The sequence below is a fragment of the Pipistrellus kuhlii genome, unplaced genomic scaffold (assembly GCF_014108245.1).
Source record: "Pipistrellus kuhlii isolate mPipKuh1 unplaced genomic scaffold, mPipKuh1.p scaffold_m20_p_1, whole genome shotgun sequence".
NCBI classification, from domain to species: domain Eukaryota; kingdom Metazoa; phylum Chordata; class Mammalia; order Chiroptera; family Vespertilionidae; genus Pipistrellus; species Pipistrellus kuhlii.
Window position 1 is genome coordinate 61,799,189 of NW_023425404.1, and position 23,207 is coordinate 61,822,395.

Genomic DNA, 23,207 nt, shown 5'->3' on the forward strand with positions numbered 1-23,207 from the left:
TATAAAAAACATTGATTTTTCTCCTTGTTCCAACTTTATTTTGTGTTGAATTTTCTCTGATGTTTCTGAACATAATCTGTATTCCATAGTCTGATGTTTGCAAAAGGCTTTTCATGATTTTACATGAATCATTCCTTGTTGTCTCCTGGAAATTCATTGACATTACTAGAGTTCTGGTGTTTATAAATAATAGTTTCTTGGGAAGGAAGCAGGCAGTCCTAGAGAAGTACCTGGAGCCTCAGGTTGAAGCTCCTTTGGTGCCCTTGTGTTGTGATGTGCGTGTCTCAATGGAGTCAAATAAGAAGGAGTGAAGAACAGTACCTCTTGGAGGGCGGGAACCTTGTAGGAGAGTGGAGACCTTCACCTGCACCATTTTGGGAATATTCCCAGTTAGCTCACCTATCTCACATTTGACAGATCTCCAAATGGACATCACTGTGCCTCATCTACAATAGTTTGGTGGAACACTTCATGTTTATTTTCTGTGAACTTGAAGATCATTTCAGTATAAATTGAAGAGTTGGGTAGAATAGTCAGAATGTAGTTCAGATGGGGTGTGTATAGTAACTTGATCAGAAAAATAACTATCTGCACATAAATCTGTAAGGGCATGGAAATGTGCAAGAAGTGCTAGAGAAAGTGGATGACCATTGTGTGTTCAAGGTGGTTTAGAAGCAATTATCTTCAGAACTTTTCACCTCAAAGCAGCAGAGTATACATTCTTTTCAAGTGCCCATGGAACATTTTCTAGGATAGATCACATGTTAGGACACACATAACATCTCAACAAATTTAAGAAGATTGAAATCATATCAAGCCTCTTCTCTGACCATAATGGTAGGAAACTGGAAATCAATAACAAGACCATGGAGACTATGCAACATGTTATTAAACAATGAATGGCTTAACAATGAGATCAAGGAAGAAATTAAAAGATACTTTGAAATAAATGAAAATGAGAACACAACAACCCAAAATCTATGGGATACAGTGAAAGCCCTCCCCTGCTGGCCATCTTGTGGTGGCCATCTTGTGTCCACATGGGGGTAGGATCTTTGACCACATGGGAGCAGCCATCTTGTGTGTTGGAGTGATGGTCAATTTGCATATTTCTCTTTTATTAGATAGATATATACTGAGTGGCCCGATTATTATGCATTTGGAGATCATAATAATCTGACCACTTAGTGTATAAATTGCCAACAGATATATGAAAAGATGTTCAATTTTACTAGCTATTATGGAAATTGCTTCATACCTGTTAGAATGACTATTATTGACAAGATAAGTAATAAATGTTGGAGGGGTTGTAGAGAAAAAGGAACCTTCATTCACTGCTGGTGGGAATGTAAACTGGTATAATACATTCACTGTGGAAAATAGTAAGGAAGTTCCTCAAAAAGTGGGAATAGAGTTAACTTAGCATAATATTCTCAAGGTCCATCTATGTTGTTGCCAATGGCAGTTTATCATTCTTTCTTATGGTCGAGTAGTATTCCATTATGTATTAATATATGAGAACATTATTCTAAGTGAAATAAGTCAATCAGAAAAAGCTAAGAATCATATGATTTCACTCATTTGTGGATATAAAACTGAAACTTGTGGATACAAACAAGAGTATGGTGGTTGCCAAAGGGAAGGGGGGAGGTGGTACAAGAGGCTAATATAAGGTGATGGGAGAAGATTTGACTTTGAGTGGTGTGCACACAGTGTAATATACAGATCTTATAACACAGAAAACCATACCTGAAACCTCTATAATTATATTAACCAATGTTATTCCAATAAATTTAATAAAATAAATAAATAAAATGTAAGCTGATAACAAAAAAATACATGTAAGATAAAAATTTATAAATACACTTTTTAATAATGAAAAAAAAATTAATAAGAGTTACCATATGACCCAGGAACCTCTCTTCTTGGCATCTATCCCCAATATTTGATTACATTTATTTTCAAAGCTATCTGTACTCCTATGCTTATTGCAGCATTAGTCACAGTGGCCAAGGTGGAAACAACTTAAGTGTCCTATGATAGATGATTGGATGAAGAAGATGCGGTACATATACACATTGGGATACTACTCAGTCATAAGAAAGATGAAATACTGCCCTTTCGACAATATGGATGGATCTTGAGAATATCATTCTAAGTGACATGAGTCAGGCAAAAAAAATCAAGAACCATATGATTTCACTCATATGTAGGATATAAAACTGAAAGCAACAAATGAACAAACACAAACAAAAAAATCATAGACACAGATAACAGTATGGTGGTTACCAGAGAGGAGAGGGTGGGGAATGGTAAAGGGTAAAGTGGGTCAAATATATAGTAACAGAAGAAGATTTGACTTTGAGTGGGGCACACAATGCAATATACAGATGATGTATCACAGAATTATATACTTGAAACCTGTATAATTTGATTAACCAATTTAACTCAATAAATTTAATTAAAAAGCAATATGTACATTCCTATGTTCATTGCAGTATTATTTACAACTAGTAAATAACTAGTAACAAATTCATGTGCCAGTAGTTCTCTGTGGGGCGTGGCCACTCTGCCTGCTGCCCAGAGGCTCTCTGTGGCTGGGGTGGAACACTTGCCTTGCTGCTGTGGCGATGAAGCAAGCATCCCGCCAGGCCACTCATGCTGCCTGCTCTCAGTGGCTGCCCCCCCAGGACTAAAGGACTCTGGCGGGACTGAGAGGACTGGGTGCCTCCATCTTTGTGATGGAGTGGCAGTTAATTTGCATATTACCCTTCTATTACCCCGTTTCCCTGAAAATAAGACAGTGTCTTGTATTAGTTTTTGCTCCCAAAGATGCGCTAGGTCTTATTTTGAGGGGATGTCTTATTTTTCCATGAAGAAGAATATGGTACACATTTATTCTTAAATGAAAATAAAGGAAATTTATTACCTGTATATGGTATGGTAGTACGCTAGTTGTCAACACAAACCAGACAAACTGAATCCTACAGTATCAAGAATTTACTCATTTATTCAATGACAATCATGTCATCATCTTCTGGAACATCATCATAACAATCCAGTTCCTGAATTTCCTGGTGAATTTCTTGTGACTCTATTTCTTTCAGAATCAGTGGACCAAATCTCTCATGTTTAGCCCAGTGGGGGCCTTATTTTCGGGGGGATGCCTTTTATTTCACTCAGAAGGAAACCTGTAAGTAGGTCTTATTTTTGGGGAAACACGGTAGATAGGATAGTTAAAATTTTGAAGCAGCCCAAGAGTTTCTCAGTAGATGAGTGGATTAAAAAGTTGTGGTACATTTACACAATGGAATATGATGCAGTAGTTAAAAAAAAGAAAAAAAGAAAAAGAAAATCTTACCCTGTGCAACAACATGGGTGGACCTGAAGAGCATTACTAGTATGCTAAGTGAAATAAGCTAGTCAGAGAAACACCATATGATTTTACTCATATGTGGAATCTAATGAATAGAATGAACTAACAAGCAGAATAGGGACAAACTCTTAGTCTGATGATAACTGTTGGGTGAGTGGAAAACTGGGTGGTAGAGGGATTGAGCAAAAAAAGAAAATATTAAGAGAAAAAACGCATGGACTTGCACAGCAGAGGGTGATTGCCTGAGGAAGGGGTGTCCAGGGGAGATGTAGGGGTATAAATTAGATAAATGGTGATGGACAGAAACTTCACTTGGGGTGATGAGCACACAGGACAGTGTACAGATAATGTGTTGTCAAATTGTGCCCCTGAAACCTGTATAACTTTGTTAACCAGTGTCACCCCAATAAGTTAAAAAAAAAAAGGCAGAATTTGGAGAAAGGAAGGTTTATTGGTTAAGAAGGCATCATCTAAAGATGGGGGGGTGCATTAACGCTTCTGCAAATTCATCTTAAGAGAGTCCAGAATTCAGGGGACTTTATGTTAAGGGAGGGAGGAGGGGCAGGGTAATGGGTGGGTGCCATAACTTTTGAGGTGGGGTTCAGGATTTGAAGGAGGGGCTGAGGCACAAATGAAAATACTATACAAGAAATATGAATTTAGAAAGCATTGGGGGCCAGGTGGAGCCTCTTTCTTAAAGAGCCACACCAAGACCTGGCCTTATCCATTTTTTATTCAGTTTTAGATACACATCTTGCCCTCAATAAAAACAGGTAGCAGACAGACCAAAGATCAGTAAGGTCCAGTAAACATTTACTTGGAGGTTATCAGGTAAGGAGATTGCTTTGAGCCACCACTATCTCAACACAATCGGAGCCTAGTGTCAGCCCTGCTAATACCCAAGGTCCATCGGGCCTCCCATATTCCTTGATGAACTTTCATGACAGTATTGACAAGTGTTGGTTTCCCATAGGTGGGTGAATGCTATAGAGAGCTAACAGCCAACAGGGATCAAGGATAAGCTCGAAATCTCTAAATGTTTTTGTTTGGTTGATTCCTGTTGATCTGAGTCTGGTACTGAGGGTCCTGTCAATCTTTAATACACAAGTCATTATTTTGTATGTATATCCCCACCTGCTTAGGAGAGGCATCTTCTGACAAGTTGTTTTTCTTGCAAAAACTCAAACTTCAAACCCAAATCCTTTAATTAGCATATTTTTAGCTTTGGGAGAAATGCTGACTAGAATTAGGAGTCAAAGAGAGCAAGCATTTCATTCTGCATTACACCACCATCATGGGAACCATTTTACGGTAAATTCAGTCCTCCCTGATCCTTTTCAGATCGTACAGTGAGATTCTGGGTTCTCTATGAGAATCTAGAAGTATTGTAGCTCAGACTATTGATAAATGGTACAAACCTGAGCTCTTCACCTTCTCTTTTTCCCCAAACAAAATAACACAAAACAAGTCAAACCTGCTCCTTATTTTTTGTTTGTTTGTTTTCTCTATCAGTGTTGCCGCCATCTATCCCGGAGCCATCTTCTGTTGCTTTCAGGTCTGCTCCTTCTGCGTCTTCCTGCTGGGTCCAGTCTTTACCGGGGCCATTCCTCCTCTTCCCTTAGATTTAAACCCAAGTGTCACTCCTGCTGGAAGTCTTCCTGGAGACCCACAACCACAGCAGTTTCACTTCCTGAATGGTTCCTATAGGACTCTGTACTTTCCCATTCATAGCAATTATCACAAGGACTATAGCTGCTTTTAAAATTGTTTCTTCTCCCTAGACCACTGGGTCTTATCCTTGAGTAACTAGTGTGTAGCTCAGTTCTTGATCCTGTTATAGTGCTGTCAGTGGGAGCAAGTTCTCTTGCAGTGCCAAGAGAAAAGAATTTCAAACAGAAGACACATGGAGAAGTTTAAACGTGAAAGCAAGATTTTATTGGGGGTTCAGGGAATGAATACACCCTTGAGGATGAAGAAGGTGGGCAGGCTCTATCAGCAATTGCTAAGAGGCTCCTATTAATTCTCTATATATTGTCTTGGTTCAATGTAAAGAATAGGTATCACTCAAATTATTTAACAACTTTCTGATTCTTCCTGGGCCCAAGTCAAGCACTGGGCCCAAGTTCCTTTTCTGGACCTACTTGGGTTCCTCTATTCAACTTGATTACCTTTTCAGTTCTTCCCAGGTGAGGCTCTGCCCCTCTATGTCATCACCCTGGCTCTTACTGTGCATGTCCAAAAATTCTTTACATTATCTGGTTTCTACTGGGCATGAGCCCAGCAGAGAAATGTCCCGTTTTTCTCCCCCTGAGAATTTGGTACCAAGCTGGCAGCACCCCTGGGATTTTCCTCTCCACTCTGCGGAGTAAGTATCCTCGTTGGCAGTCTCTGGAGTGTCTGAATGAGTCTGTGTATGCTATAGCTTCCCAGCAAACTCGATGGAATGCTCTCCTGATACTTGCTTCAGCTCTCTAGCTTATTAAGCTTATTTAACACACACACATGTTTTTACTGATTCCAGAGAGAGGAAGAGAGGAGAGATAGAAACATCAATGATGAGAGAGTCATTGATCAATTGCCTGCTGCATGGCCTCTACTGGGGATCAAGTTCGAAACCATGGCATGTGCCCTGACTGGAAATCAAACTATGACTTCCTGATTCATAGGTCAATGCTCAACCACTGAGCCACCCTGGCTGGGCTAAGATTATTATTATTTTTTATTCCATTGTCTTTCCTTCCTTCCTTATATTAATAACTAGCTACCTCTACTAACATATCTAGTTTTGGCTTCTTATTACGGAAAAACTAAAAAAAAACCCCACACATCTGAATCTGCTAATAAAAATGTTCTGTGCTTTGTTGTCAGCAGCTTCCCTCTGGTGGGGGTTTTAGTTCCTGAACAACAACTCAAGACATGAATTAAGATACTGTTCATAGCTGTTAAGGAAGAATTACCAGTCCCGAGACCCTGCATCATATCTCAGATTAGTGTTTAAACTACCATTAATTATTGCTTAATTGGTTTTTTTTTGTTGTGTTTCTGTGCATCCGTAACCTTTAATTAGTACCTTCAGAGCTTGTTGTCTGCTTTCAGGACTCAAGTGACGCTTCTCTTGTTGAGGAGCTGGGGTGGGGGAGCCTGAAAAGCAGTGCCTGCTGGGTTTTAACTCAAGTAGGGATCCCACAAATACTGCTTGACTGAGTAAATTAATGCTTAAAATAATTTTATTCTTTAATCCAGGAAATCCCCTCTATAGAAGCTAGTTAAAAGAAATAATTAGATACTATATTAACTATGGATGGTGCTAGTTTGGTACTGGAAATATTGGGGAGGACATTTTGTATATGATTGTCTAACTACTATGTTGTACACCTGAAATTAATACAAAATAATATTGACTGTAAAGTGTACTATATTAACTGTAAAGGTTAAGCGACTGTCTGACCATTCAACCAGCCGCTGGTAGGTATGACACACACTGACCACTAGGGGTCAGACCCTCAATGCAGGAGCTGCCCAGTGATAGCAACTTTGCAGAGTGCCCTCAGACAGCTTGGACCCTTCGGGGGATGTCAAAGAGCCGGTTTCGGCCCAATCCTCCCAGGCCAGGCCAAGGGACCCCAGGTGCTAGCAGCTAGAGGGACTCTGCTCACTCGGCAGATGCCCTTCAAGCTATGGCACTGCCCCAGGTGTGGTTGGCCAGGGAGCGACTGTGGGAAGTTGGCTCCAGGGCGTGTCCAGCCCATCTCATCCAATCCTACCCCACCGGCCACCTTCTAATTAATTTTCTTTCAATGTGCACAAATGCATGCACTGGACCATTAGTTAAAAATAAAATTAAGTCTTAGCTGTTTGACTCAGTGGATAGTGTCGGCCCGCAGACTGAAGGGTCCCGGGTTTGATTCCAGTCAAGGGTACATGCCTGGGTTGCAGGCTCAATCTCCAGCAGGAGGCAGCCAGTTCATGATTCTCTTTCTTTCTCTCTCTCCCTCTCTCTTCCTCTCTGAAATAAAGAAAAAGTATATATTTAAAAAAAATGTTCAAGAGCAAGTGGGTCCTCACCTTCTAGTTTCTGGGAGGAACAAAATAAAAAAAATAAAAAAATTAAATTTAAAAAATTAAGAAAGAAAGAAAGAATTGCAAGTTTAAATAAAGATTTATTTACAAAGGTATTTATCATAGTATTTTTTTTAAATAAAATCCAAACATTTAATACTAGGAAAGTTGATTAATAAATTATAGTGCATCTCTATCATGAAATAATCTGAGGTCATTATAATTGAAATTTTATGTATATTTATTGACAAACAAAAATATTTGGGAAATAACATATATTGAAAACCTCAGAAGTACCCAAATATGTGCAAAATATGTGTGTGTGTGCATGTGTCTCTGTGTGTGTCAGTGTGTGTGTGTGTGTGTGTTATGGTGGTTCAGAATGAGACACCCCAAGATGTGCTTCAGTGGTATGTAGATTACTTTAGCTAAAGGCAATTTTATTTACTAGAAGGCTGTTCTTATTATCCTGCCATGACTGTTTGAAGCCCACACTGTGTATTACCTTATCCCTAGCTCAGGTTGTCATATTTATTTACTTATTACAATAAAAGCAATAGTAATTTATTGTCAAATATTTGAAAATGCAAGGGACATCCAGTCTTGGCATAAATAGTTACAATTTCTTGCCTGAATGTGTTTATAATTTAAAAAAATGAGAGCGATAATTGATAGTGTATCTAAGTACCTCTGTTTTTTGTATGTTTTACTATTTAAAATTTTAATGTGAAATAACTTATGTAAATTTTTAAATTAAATTTATTGGGGTGACATTGGTTAAGATGTTCATAAAGATTTCAAGTGTACATCTCTATGATATATGATCTGTCTATTACAATGTGTGCCCACCACCCAAAGTCATATCATCTTCCATCATCATACACAGTATTTGGCCTCTTTACCAGATACTATCTCTCCACAGCGTCTTCTCTGGTAACCACCACACTCTGTGTCTATGAGGTTTTTTTTTGTGTTTTTTCCCCCCCTCTCCTGAGGATATTTATTATTTATTTTAGCCCTCATCCAAGGATATTTTTTTCATTGATCTTCAGAGAGAGAGAGAGTGGAAGGAATTGGAGGAAGGGAGAGTTAGATGGAAGAGAGGAGAGAGAGAGAGGGAGAGGGAGAAGAAGAGGGAGAAGGAGAGGGAGAGGGAGAGGGGAGGGAGAGGGAGAGGGAGAGGGGAGAGAGAGGGAGAGAGAGAGAGAGAGAGAGAGAGCGAGAGAGAGAGAGAGAGAGAGAGAGAGAGAGAGAGAGAGAGAGAAACATTTATGTGAGAAAGACTCATCTACTAGTTGCCTGCCTATCAAGCACCCACTGGGTCGGGGAGTGAACTTGCAACCCAAGTATGTGCCCTTGACTGAGAATCAAATCTGAGACCCTTCAGTCCATGGGTTGACCCTCTAACCACTGGGAAAACCCAGCATATGTGCTGACTGGGGATCCAATCTTGACCTCCTAGTTCATAGGTCAATGCTCAACTAGTGAGCCATGACAACCAGGGGCTAATTCATTCTTACTCTCTTTTATTGAGTTCTTCGTCTCCAGAATTTCTGTTTGGTTCTTTTTTCTAAAGTTTCAGTCCCTTGGGTAAAGTTCTCATTTTGTTAGTTGTTGTGTTTGTTTTTGTTAATCCTCACCCTGAGGATATTTTCCCATTTATTTCTTTTTGGAGAGTGGAAGGGAGGGAGGTAGGAGGGAGAGAGAGAAAGAGAGTGGGAGAGAGAAACCTCAATGTGAGAGATACACATGGTTGCCTCCCCTACCTGCCCCCACCCGGCTGGGGTTTAGCTTTCAACCCAGGTATATATTCTAGAGCAGGAATTGAACCCATGACCCTTTGGTGCATGGCACGATGCTCCAACCACTGAGCAACATTGGCCAGGGCTTGTTTGTTGGTTTGCTTTCTTGGCACAATAAATTGCCTGTCTGTATTTCTTGCATCTTGAATATTTTCAGAATTGCAATCTTGAATTTTCTGTCGTTTATATCACATATTCCATGTCTTCAAGTTTGTTTTCTGTATTTTCTTCTTTCTTTCTGATCTGCCTTGCTACCGTGGTGATTCGTGGTACTCGATGGATTCCTTCTCCATCTAGGCATCTAGACAAAAACATTAAGTTCCATTGTTGGCCCAAAAAGAAAAGGTATGAGTGGCACTTCTCTAGCCCATTAACACAAAGACGTCTTTCTCTTATTTTCCAATAGATGGCGCTGAAACACCAGTGTTTTAGCTCTGAAATTCCAGTACCATCTACCTTCCCACCTTCCCCCGCTCCTCAGCCAGGCATTGCCATCCGTGTAGGTGCAGTGCATGGGGGTGGGGCTGGCTGGGGGAACTGCCCGCTCCGTTTGTTTTCTCCTCCAGTAATGGTGACCTCAGAGCTTCACAGGCTCCCACCTGTGCCGCTGTCCTGGGACCGATCTCAGAGTGCACCCTTGGCCCAGGGAAAATAGCGATTCTGTAGTATCAGTTCCTGGGGTTGCAGATAATGTGCTCTGCAACCCAATACCCAGGGTGAAGCGAGGTGAACTCGGGGCGGCTAAGGGAGAGCAGATCTCCGTGGAGTCGTTTGTCTGCCTGTCATGCCACCGACAACTGCAGCTGCACTCTTGTGCTATGTCCTTCCTTCCCAAGTCTCTGGGCTCAGCTGCCCTCATACTGTGCACTGCTCAGGAATGCCCACCGAGTCTCTGCTCCTCCGGGCTGGGCTGAAGGGAGCACTAGCCACACTGGATTCCTCCTGAGGGCTGTGAGGGAAGCATCTGTTCCAGGCCTCTCTCCTGGGCTTGTAGATGGCCATCTACCCTCCATGGGTCCAAACATTGTTTCAGTGTTTAAATATCTCTTTTTTTTTTTTATAAGGACAGCAGTCTTATTGAATTATAGTCTAGCCAAATAACCTCGTTTTAACTTGATTACTTCTGTATAGATCTTTGTCTAAGTAAGGACATATTTTGAGGTACCATGGATTAGGACTCGAACATATATATATATATTTTTTTTTTTCTTTCTTTTTTTTCTTTTCTGGTTGGGGGAAAGGACAAAATTCAACCCAAGTTGCACACAAGAACCATTAATGATTACTTTCATTCCAAAGGCTGGGGCATAGAAAAACCTCTAGTATTTCTTTCTCTAGTTACTTGCTACCCAGTAATATTTTCCTAAGTAGATAATAGATGACAACACAGAAAATTTAAGTTCCATTTGTTGGCCTGAAAAGATAAGATCATTTGATTTTGTGATTAATATAGCTTGCTATGTTAAACACATGTTAACAGAGGTTGCATTTGTGTAGAACACTGTAGTTTAGAAAGAACTTTCTTATGCTCATTTAATCGATTCCTATAATCTTCCTTTTAAAAATATTTTTTATTGATTTTAGAGAGGAAGAAAGAGGGAGAGACAGACAGACACATCAATGATGAGAAAGAATTATGAATCTCCTGCTTCCTGCATGCCCCACATTGGGGACTGAACACATAACCCAAGTTGTGCCCTGACCTGTAATTGAACTGTGACTTTCTGGTTCATAGGTTGATACTCGATCACTGAGCCACACTGCCAGGCCCTGTAATATTTTTATAGAGATAAAGAAACTGCTTCTCAGAGGATAAGTGATTGGCACAAAATTGCACAACTAGCAAGTCCAGAGGATTGATTACAATCCAATTAGTCAAACTGCTCATTAAATGTTTATTCCATTGCAAAAAATAGATTCTATGGTCCGCCTGATTGAGCCAAGCTACTGGCCACTGCATTTAACAAAAGAATAGGATGTTCCATAAGTTGCACAGGTCTGATACTTACTGACTTTTGTGAAACATTCCTCCTAAGTTATTTGCTGCACGGGATCACTGTTGCAATGAATAGATTCTAGAGTGAAGCCTTTGATGTTTTATGTCTGTATGAGGTGTCCTAGCTTCTTTAGCTCCGAATTCTTCTCAAATACTTCTTTTCCTCTTCCCTTCAGTACTGAGGGTAAGCGGGTTACTTATCCCATGCCCTGTGATATCTACTCTTAAACTGTTGCTAGAAGTTATCAGCCCTCGCCAAACTTTTGCATGGGAAAGTGGAAAAATTCTCACTCAGAATACATTGAGATACTTCCCAAACATTTCCCAGAGAGTTTTCTTTCCCATATTATATGAGCAAAGAACTCAACACACTACTGTCTTTTCCATATTAATGTATCTAATATGTTTTGATTACTGCAATTGGGTGTTTCAATTAACATGATTCTTCTTGAATGGCTGTTTTTAAATTTTTGTGTTACTGTTATTAAGTTTATATTGTATCTTTCTTAAAAGAAGAATGAATTACAATGTAATAAATTATATGTTGTATATAATTATATATATATATAAATTATATATTATATTATAAACTACATACATGAATTATATATAAAATATGATAATAATTCAAACATACATACATATGTATGCTATACAATGCTTCCTATTGGCCATGGTACTTTGTGTGTCACTTAGATGGAAAGGAAGGAGATGAGAAGGAACTATAATTTACAGTTGACTATATGCCTTAGGCTGACTCTGAAGTAAGTATTATTGTCCCTATTTTACAGACGAAGAGACTGAGGTTTGGAGGTGTGAGTTGTCCAAGGTCACAAAGTGGCAGAGCTGGGACTTGGATTTAGGTCTGTCTGTCTGGCGAATAATTCCCCATCCTATGTCCTACCCTAGCTGGCCAGAAGGGACTAGTAAAAGGTTTACTTCCTTGTTTAACATTTGTTAAGTGAGATCTGAGAAGAAGATGTTGTGAACTTGGTTGGTAAGAAGATACCAGGGTGCCGGGCACAAAAGGTCCAGTTTAAACTGCAATTGTTCTTTTGTTGACTAAGATTAAGATATAAAAAAAATCAGAATAAGATTAAGATTCACTGTTTCATCTGATTGCATGGGGATCCATGGGAGATTTCTGGGCATAAAGTCCCAGGTCCGAGAGTTATTCTCAGAGCTGCATGGGTGTCAAACTGACTACAATTGATGGTCACCCTCTGGGCCTGTGGAAAGGTGATGGGGAATAAGGAGTCTGATGGAATCTACCTTCTGGTGCAGAATTAACCACCTGTAAGTGGTTAGATCTCAGAAAAGATCTATAAGGAAATCCAGCCTGTTATGTTGTTGTGCTATAAGTTTTTACCTCCTCTTCTTCCTGAGTGCTCAGTGGAATCTTGAGGGGAAGCCCCTTCTGAGGAGCTGTCGCCCTGCTATTGGCTGCTCCAGGGTCAGCTCTCAGCGAGAGTAGCTCATGTGGCCTCCGGCTGTTGCTGCTGTGCCTGTTCCCTGGCTCAAACTCAGCAACAGAACCTAGGCCGGCCCTGGGTCGTGGTTTACATCTAGAATATGAGGCAGGTGACAAGAGTGACGGTGCTCTTGATCTTGGGTGAGTTATTTTGGGATTAAGAAGCGTTGGGATCTGGGTTTAGACAGGAATCTACCACGTTGCCTGTGACCATTCTTTATCCAGGATGTTGAGGGGTGGCTTTGGGGTCCTATTTTTTCTCAGCATTTATTTGAGGTGTGTCTTAGGGCAATAAGATGTTTTGTTACTAAACCCTAGGTCCATCCATGAGGCAGAGAAATTAGACCTTCCGCCTCTGAACAGTTTTCCTGGGATTCCCTCAGAATAAATAAAAACTGTTCTGGAACCCAGTGAGAAGTAAATGGTAGTGAAGTAGAGGTGAAGGTAGATTGACTGTGGGAGAGAACATGGAGGGTGCATAGCTGGGCCTTCAACTCAACTTGGTTTCAGGGTAAGAGCTATATTGTGTTTTTACTCCCACAGGTACTTTGAGCCTTGCTAAGACCACCCAGCCCACCTTCATGCTCTCAGATGAAGGACAAGAAGTGAACATACCCTGTAACCACTCCAACATTGCTATAAATGAGTATATATTCTGGTACCAACAGATCCACAACCAGGGGCCACAATTTGTTATTCAAGGATATAATACGGACATGGCAAATGAAGTGGCATCTCTGTTGATCGCTGCCGACAGGAAGTCTAGCATGCTGAGGCTGCCCTGGGCTTCCCTGAAAGACACTGCTGTGTACTACTGCACTGTGGGTGGGGCACAGTGAGGCCGACAGGGCTGCACCTGTGCAGTATTCCCCTGTGGGTGGGAGTGTAGCCCAGAAGGCAGCCCAAGAGTAGTGCTTGCAAAAATGTTTACTTTATTTCATTATTTTCCAAAGGTATTAGCAAATCCAGGTGTTACTTTGCTACTAAAATTTTGTTGATCTTATTTTTTAAATAGGTATTCTATTTACATGGTCTGAAATTCAAAAAGTACAAATGGAATACAATGCAGTGTCTTCATCCCACCTTCCCATTAGCTCATCCCCGAGCTACTCAATATACAAAACAAGGCAATCTGTGGTAGTTACACTATTGTTGCTTAGCTCAATGGTGCTCCTCAGTTCATGTATAAAGACACACACACACACACACACACACACACTATGCACATACACACTACATACCTTTACATACACTCTGTACATAGTCGATGGGGACAACTTGCTTCTCAGCTTTTAAAAAATTTAGCCTCAGTGTCAGATTATTATTTATTGTCACACAAAGTTTCAACATTTCTTTGGCCTCTTAGCATCCATGAGATGATTTCCAAGTCTCTTCTGAGTTCACACCACTCTGTTGCCCCTCTTTCTATTTTCCTTTGTCCCATTCCCCTACTGTGTATGGCATGGCGAGGAGAAGGGAGATGACAGTGGAGAGGAGGGTGGGGAGAAATTTTGTTTGTGTTTGGTGTGATAGATTATTTTGGGGGATATCTGTAGTAGACACAGAGATTCCAGGTCATTATTACATTTCAAAGTTGAGTCCTTTGGGCGGGGGAAGGGAAACAAGAATAATGGCTAAGTTTCTGGGAATTTTGCTAGTATTTCTGTGGCTTTATCAGGGTGGCGAGGGATTATTATTACTATTATTAATGTTTTAAAATTGATTTTAGAGAGAAAGGAATGGAGAAGGAGAGAGACAGAATCACTGATCCGCTGCCTCATGCATGGCCCCCACTGGGGATTGAGCCGGCAACCTGGGCCTGTGCTTGACCAGGAATGGAACTGTGACCTCTTGCATGGGATGATGCTCAAACCACTGAACACACTGGCCAGGCTATCATTATCATCATTATTTTTTGGGGGAGGGGATTGTCTCTAATTTTAGAAGAAGGGGAAGTAATATTTGATGATATTTTCTATTTGATGATATATATTCTCTTTCTGTCCTCCATATGAGTCAATGAAACAAAAGGAAAAGACCATGGGATGCAAGAGTATTTCCATCCAGCTCATCTTAAAGTCTGATAGGGAAGTTTTCCAATATTATGGAAAAACCAAATAATTATAGAGCTTTAGTGCATATTCTTCTCCCCTTTAATCCCTTATATTTATGGTGAAAGGCAATATTTTTCTGAACTCAGATGTATCAGGGCCCAGGGCAGGCTGCCTCAAGATATCCCACAATAGCATGTTGATTTAAAATCTCTTGAGAAACAGCACGACTTGGAGGAGCTCTTTTCTGTTCCTTTAAAAGCAAGAAATAAATCTCCATTACAGGTGTCCTCCCTGGTGGCTGAGAGACTGAGAGACAAACTTCTCACAAGGGTAATAAAACCCAGAGTTGAAAGTGAATATAAACAAAACTTGTAATGGATGTCTTTACTAATTTACTACCCAAGCCCAAACTTTTAGATTACTCACTAATAAATAACCAAATCTGCTTAGACTCCAAACGAGTACTATCTTTATCCTGTCAATTTCTCAACAAATTTATTATTTCTTTGTCTAAAAAGTATAAAAAGGTACTTAGTTTGATCACTTCTTTGAGCTTCATTTTATGATCTAAGCATCATATTATGATTCTTCCATATATGTGTAGTAAGTCCCTCTCCCTCCTGTTAAACTAATCTTGTGTCAATTTTATTATTTTACAACTAGTTCAGCCATAAGAACTAAAGAAGGGTAGATTGGGAGACTTCTCTTCTGCTCTCCAATAGATATTATCCTTTAAACTAGAGGCCCAGTGCACACAAATTTGTGCACTCAGGGGGGTGGGTCTCTCAGCCCAGCATGGGCCCTCTCCACAGTCCGGGACCCCTTGGGGGATGTCCACCTGCCGGCCTAGGCCCACTCCCCTGGGGATCGAGCCTAAGCTGGCAGTCAGACATCCCTCTGGCAGCCCGGGAGCCCTCGGAGTATGTCTGACTGTGGCTTAAGCCTGCTCCCTTCTGTAGTGGGACATTCTTAGCGCTCCTGAGGAGGCTGGAGAGGCTCCTATCACTGCCGCTGGGTTCGCAGGAGTCAGTCTGGCTTGTGGCTGAGCAGAGCTCCCCCTGTGGGAGCATACTGACCACAAGGGGGCAACTTCTGCATTGAGCATCTTCCTCCTGGTGTCCAGTGTGTGTTATAGTGACCAGTCATCCCTGGTCATTCTGCAGTTAGGGTCAATTTGCATATTACCCTTTGATTATATAGGACTAGAGGCCCGGTGCATGAAATTCGTGCATCGGGTGGGTGTCCCTTAGCCTGGCCTGCACCCTTTTCAATCCAGGACCTTTTGGGCTTAAACCAGCAGTCAGACATTCTTCTTGCAATCTGGGACCACTGGCTCCTAACCACTCACCTGCCTGATTGCCCCTAACACCTCTGCCTGCCTGCCTGATGCCTCTAATTGCTCCCCTGCCTCCCTGATTGCCCCTAACCATTCTATCTGCCTGTCTGATCACCCCTAACTCCTCTGCCTGCTGGTCTGATCAGCCCTAACCTCTCTGCCTGCCTGATGGCCCTTAACCACTCTGCCTGCCAGCCTGATTGTCCCTAACTGCTTGATGGGGGGTGGGGGCCAATCCTGGGAGGGGCCATCTGCCTACCTGATTACCCCTAACCACTCTGCCTGTCTACCAGATCACTCCTAACTTCTGATCTGCCTGCCTGATGGCCCTTAACCACTCTGCCTGCCAGCCTGATTGTCCCTAACTGCTTGATGGGGGGCGGGGGCCAATCCTGGGAGGGGCCATCTGCCTACCTGATTACCCCTAACCACTCTGCCTGTCTACCAGACCACCCCTAACTTCTGATCTGCATACCTGATCACCTCTAACCACTCTGCCTGCCTGATCACCCCTAAACGCCTCTGCCTTGCCCTGCCACCCTGGCTTTATCCATAAGGACGCCCAGATGCTCATCCAGAAGACATCTGGTCTAATTAACATATTACCCTTTTATTAGTATAATTTTTATTATTTTATTAAAAAAAAACATGTTATTGATTTTTTAAAGAGTGAGAAAGGAAGATGGATATAGAGATGGAAACATCAATAGAGAGAAACATCAATTGGCTGCCTCCTGTGTGTCCCCTACTAGGCATCGAGCCTGCAACTCGAGCATGTACCCTGACCAGGAATTTGAATTGGTTGATACTCAACCACTGAGCCGCACTGGGCAGGCTAAATAGATAGCTTTTAAAATGGTGGCAGCCAATCATAGTAATAAAAAAAGTAAAGAAGCAAGGAACAAACTCAAGTAAAAAAGAATTTAAATAAAATAAAAGAGGAGTTCTAAATTAATGAGGAAGAACAGAATTATTCCTCAAATGTTTTTGTATCAAGAGAGAGAGAGAGAGAGAGAGAGAGAGAGAGAGAGAGAGAGAGAGAGAGAGAGAGAGAGAAAGAAAGAAAAAACATTTTTGTATCAATTGCTTGGGTCAGAGTTCTTGGACTATATCCTGAAGCATTACCACAGAGCAGGGAGAATGAACGTGAAACCTGCCTGATGAGGACACAGAAGTTCACAGCAGTCTGCTTTAACTACAAACAGCCTCAAGTTTACTAAAAAAGACGGAGGGATTATTTTTATTTTACTGAATAACATATCCATATTGATTTTGATGCACCATAATCTTTTAAATAATTCACCAGTTGGCACATTTTCTAACTTTCCAATAATAATAGTGCTTTCAGCCATAGCCAGTTTTGCTCAGTAGATAGAGCATTGCCCTGCAGATTAAAAGGTCCTGGGTTCAATTTTGACCAAGGGCACATGCCCGGGTTGTGGGCTTGATTCCCCAGTAGGGGGCATGCAGGAGGCAGCTGATCATTGAAGATTCTATCTCTGAAAAAAAGAAAATAAAAAAATAATAGTTTTTTCAGATGATTTATCAGATTTATTTCATGTTTTGTCTTGAGGGCAAGAGTATACTAATTTGAGAAGCACAAAATTGAATATTTAAAAAAAAGTGTTGCAAGATCATCAAGTAATCAATAAATATTGGCTGAATAAAGAAATGAAATTCTGTACATAATTAAATTCCAGAGAGAGAAAGAGTAGTTACTAAATCACAAAGTTATCAGTAAAAAAAATATTTTTATGCTAATTAAGTAATTAAATGGGGAATAACTTTTTAAACTTAAAAACAATGGAAGAAATAAAAAATAGAATTTAATTACATAAATATTAAAAGCTAATGTATTCTATGAAAAATGACCAAAATTACACTCAAACTGCAGAATACTATTAATATGCTGCTAATATGACAATTAATAATTTTTATAAATTTATGTATATGCATAAAAAGAAAAACATTAATATCTAAATATGTAAATATATAGAAGATATTAGGCAATTTACACGAGAAAAAATAACATGGTTCACAAACATGTGGAAAATGTAAACCTACTGGTAGTCATAAAACTTAAAAAACCCTATTAAGTAATTACAGGAATAGTTTAACAGCAATAAAAAAGAGAACTCGGACAGCATGAAGCAAAATAGAGATATTCTAGTGGAAGAGTAAATGAGTAAGCTATTTTGGAAAATAATTAAAAAAAATGACAATCTATAAACATTAATTTTCTTTGCTATAATTTTCTCTGAGGAATCTGTCTTCTGGAGACCCTCAGTGCATAATAAAAAATTATTTACAAATATATTTGAAAAGTTATTTATGTGAAAATCAAAATGTCGAATCTTAAAAGGGAAAGACTTAATAACTCAAGTAAAATATTATATAGCAAATTAATGATATTTATAATAAGAATCTGTAATGATTATTTAAAAGTAGAAATTGAAAAGATTCAAGATATTAACTGGTATGATTGCTACTTAGTAAAAATATGAATTGTGTAAAGATTCAAGATATTAACTGGTATGATTGCTACTTAGTAAAAATATGAATTGTGTTAGGGAAAGTAATACACCAAGATATTGATAATTAGAGGAGCAGAATACGTCACCTTGCCATGTCCCACTTTGACTTGTGGATTATTTCGAACCGAAGACAACTAGGACGCAGGAGACTCAGGAAGAACTTTTTACTCCCCTTCACTGCTTAGGGGGCCTGCACCAGAAAGAGAGCTACTACCAGAGGCAACTTTTTATATCAGACAAACTTATTTGCACACCATGGCAAAGATTTGTTTACCAAACATTTGCTCTTCTCATCTTCTTGTGAGTTACTTTTCTTCCTTTTGAAGCTCCGATCCTTATCCCCTTCTTCTCGGCTCAGATTGGTATATAAGTTAGTCACCTGATCGCCAGGGAATCTCATATTTTTATGGGGATTCCATACATACAGAATTTGTTTTTCTCCTGTTAATCTGTCTCTGTCAATTTATTTTATTTATTTATTTATTTTTAAATTAGTCATGCTTTCATTTTTAAAAAAATGTATTTTATTGATTTTTTACAGAGAGGAAAGGAGAGGGATAGAGAGTTAGAAACATCGATGAGAGAGAATCATTGATCAGCTGCCTCTTGCACACCTCCTACTGGGGATGTGTCCACAACCCTGGTACATGCTCTTGACTGGAATCGAACCTGGGACCTTTCAGTCCGCAGGCTGATGCTCTATCCACTGAGCCAAACCGGTTTCGGCTGTCTATGTCAATTTAAATATTAGGCCAGCCAAAGAACCTAGAAGAGAAGAAGGAAAGTTTTCCTTCCCTACAATAATGTATATACTTACTTGATAGGATAAGTAATGATTGTTCTCTTTTTAAACTATTTTATATATTTTACAAAATATGAACCTTATTTGATTTATACTCTCTAATGCATCATTTTCTCTACATTCTCTAAAATTCCTCCTAGCTCTGAAGTTCATGACCCTGATTTAGTCACCTATACCTCAACAATGACCTCATAACTGGTGCAATTTCCATTGTATTCTTTTTGCTATATTAATAGTTCAGATTTTGAGTATGAAATTTTGTATGCTATACATACAAAGCACTTTGTATATAGTAGTCTGTGTATTCCTCTTAATAATATTCTGATGGTGTCCCTATTTTACAGATAAGGAAATTGGCACTTGAAGACATTAAATAACTTGCTCAAGCTCAGTGAGAGAGATTAAGTGGAAGAGCTGGATTTCAAAACCAGGTCAGTTAGAGGCTGGAGCACAACCTTTTAAAGATTACTCCAGCCGTGGCTAGTATGATCATTTGGTATACACCAAAAGTTCATGTGTTTGATTCCGGGTCAGGGCATTTACCCAGGTTGCAGGTTTGGTACTTGGTTGGGGTGTGTATCTATATATGGGAGGCAACTGATTGATGTTTCTTACATTGCTCACTCTCTCTCTCCCTCTCCCTTTGTCTCTCTCTCTCAAAAAACAACAAAAACAAAACCCCTCCAAAGACAAACAAAACCCCCCACCAAAACAAAACAAAACAAAACAAAACAAAACAAATGGGTGAAGACTAAAAAAACGATCACTACACAATGCCTATCAACCTATCATCCCAAATTACTCTTATAGACAAGTAGCCAGCTTAAATGTGTAGAGTTCTATTTTCATAATATCACTCACTTGCTCAAAAGTATCAGTAGTATTTTTTGCTAATAAATAATCTACAAATTCAGGCATTCACAATCTTCTCCTCCAGCTTTATGTTTCATTATACTTTAGCCCATTCTCTTCTCCCTCTCTTCCATATATTCATGTATGTCCCTAGATGACTGTCATCTAGCTATCCTCTATTACTTGGTCAGAGAAAGGCCTGAATATATTTGAGGAGATGACTACATTACATCCATCTTGGTATCAGCAAAGTAGAAAAAAAAATTCTGATATAAGCAATCAGAGAACTGTTGTATTTAAGAAACAATTTACAGGGAATTTCAGAGAGCATTTTAAATGAAGTGCTGATTTAAGTCCTTGTTGGATTTAAAGAGAATATTTACTGTGCTAGCCCAATAAGATAAAGAAGAAAGACCTTTTGAAAGATAATTTTTCTACTTGTGGGGAGGCTAATAGTAGTGAAGAGAGGAGGTTCTCTCCTTGGATCTGAGAAAATTTCCTAGAATTCAACCAGGTGTTCTCCTGTGCTTTACATTATCTACTGCTCATGATATCCTCAGGCAACTGTTGTGGGAACAATGAAATAATTTGACTGGGCATTGTAATGGACATCTTGAAATACTTGATTATTTGCCCTGTATCAAACCTTAATACTGCCAATTCCCTTTCCATGTACTATTGGGACTCAACAAGCATTCTTCTACAATTACTACTGAAAGTATGACCCAAGAACCAGTGGCACCAACATTTCCAGTTAGCTTGCTGGAAATATAGACTATCCAGCCCCACTCAGACCTAAAGAAACAGAATCTGCGTTTTAGCAAAATCCCTAGGTGATTCATCAGCACATTAAGACAGAAGCATTGCTCTATAGCAAGCACGTCAAACTCACAATCCATGGGCCATATGAGGTCCACAATGAATATTTTTGCAGCCTAGCCAATGTAATGGTATGTACAAAATGTTTTAATAAAAAATTTTGTAACTTAATTTTTACAACTTGTTATACAAAATCTATATATATAAAAGTCTAAGTGACCATTATGACCAGTCAACTGAACAATCGGTTGCTTTGACACACACTGACCACCAGGGGGCAGGTGCTTAATGAAGGAGCTGTCCCCTGTTGGTCAGTGTGCTCCCACAGCCAACCTCCTGCAGTTCCTCCCCTTGGCTGGCTGGCCCTAATCGGCCCCAAACGGCCCCAGTTGGGACTGGGTGAGATAGCCTGAATCAGCCCTGATCGCTGGCCCGGCTGAGGGACCCCACCCATGCAGAAATTTGTGCATCGGGTCTCTAGTTATTAATAACTAATTACAACGTTCGCTAATGACTGATTACTATAATTGTTTTGCATTCATTTCCCTTATAGGCCTTATGCACAGGCGCACCACTTCTTTCCACTAATACTAGCAGCAAATATTTTAGCAGCCGATTGCCAAGTCATTAGTCTTGGACTGACTTGTTTGGTGTGCCCAATGGGAAATATTTCGCTTTCAGAGAACAAGAAAAACAGGTTTACTTGCATTGCACTTATTAATTTGGGCAGTTATTCAGTGTCTGGTAAGTTAATGTTCAAGAAAAAAATATTAATTTTTATTAAAATGTTCTATTATTTCATGTTAAGGATTACTCATTTATTTCAGCCCTTTGTATTCAGCATGTCTCTATCGAAATAAACCTACATTTCTATGAAAATTTAAGCTTTTGTTTTTTTGCAGCCCACATAAACTTAAACCTTGTTTATTCCGCCCAGGTTAGCCTTTGAGTTTGACAGGCTTGCCCTACACTGTTTCCCAAAGTGTGGTATGTGTCGCCCCAGGGGTAAGGGAAGTTTGGTGGGGGTACGTGTTGCACCGGAATTTGGTGGGGATATGCATTGCACCGTGCTTAGCTGCGCCTAATTCTACGTTCTCATGAGTATGAGGGGTACTCAGCATTACGAAAATTATAGAAGGGGTACACATATGTCAAAAGTTTGGGAAACACTGCTACAGAATATTCCATTATTGTATTTTAAAAACCTTCTGAACACAAGATGGCAGTGTTTCCTATCTCTTCAGATCCTTCCTCGGATTTGAAGCAAAGCTCTTTGAAGTGTGTGGGAGACTGAACAGCTTGTCGCTGATTGGACAGGCAGGAACAGAGACATCCTCCCCTGGAAGAATAACCCGAGTAACACCCTCCACAGGAGAGAGAACTGCTTTTGATTGAGGGGCTGCGTTCACCTTTTAGGTCCTAGCTGGGGAGAGAATGGGGCTGTTTCTGCGAGTTCTTTTGGTGATTTTGTGGCTTTCAGTGGACTGTGAGTTGGAGGCTCCCGGCGATGAGGAAGGAGGGATCCGGGGACATAGCCCATAGGATGGAAGGGAAAGGGCCAGGATCCATTCCGCTGACTCTTTGGTTATCTCTGGGGTTGTGGGAAGAAAAAAAATGACTCAGTGTAGTGACAAAAACTTTTTTATTTTTTCTTCTTTTGGCATTGTGTTTCTACCTAGGGTTGAGGAGCCAAAAAGTGGAACAGAATCCTCAGACCTTGAGCATCCAGGAGAGTGAAAAGGCCGTTCTGACCTGTAGTTATGCAAATTTTTCTCCAGCGTTCATCCAGTGGTACCGACAAGATCCGGGAACAGGCCCCATCTTCTTGCTATTAATACGTGAAAACGAGCCATCGAAACTAGCCGGAAGATGGAGGGCCACCTTTGATACCACCGTCAAACAGAGCTCCTTTTATATCACAGCCTCCCACCCGGCAGACTCAGCCACCTACCTCTGCGCTGCAGACACACAGCAGGGCCCTGCCACCCACTTCCTGCACCCAAATCCTGCTAACCATCCACAGTTCACCAGAGCTGCTGTCTGTGCAGTCCCTCAAAAGCTTGCGACGGTTCCTGGAAAAATAAAGCGGGGGTTAATGTATTTGAA

General features: G+C 40.2%; 1 long non-coding RNA gene across 1 annotated transcript; it reads left to right on the top strand.

Moving 5' to 3' along the window:
- The first annotated feature begins 5,204 nt into the window (after positions 1 to 5,204).
- LOC118724863 lies at positions 5,205 to 21,916 on the top strand. The gene is made up of 3 exons (XR_004989710.2): positions 5,205 to 5,215; positions 8,860 to 8,864; positions 21,583 to 21,916. It is a non-coding gene; the product is annotated as an uncharacterized LOC118724863 (long non-coding RNA).
- Positions 21,917 to 23,207: the final 1,291 nt, after the last annotated feature.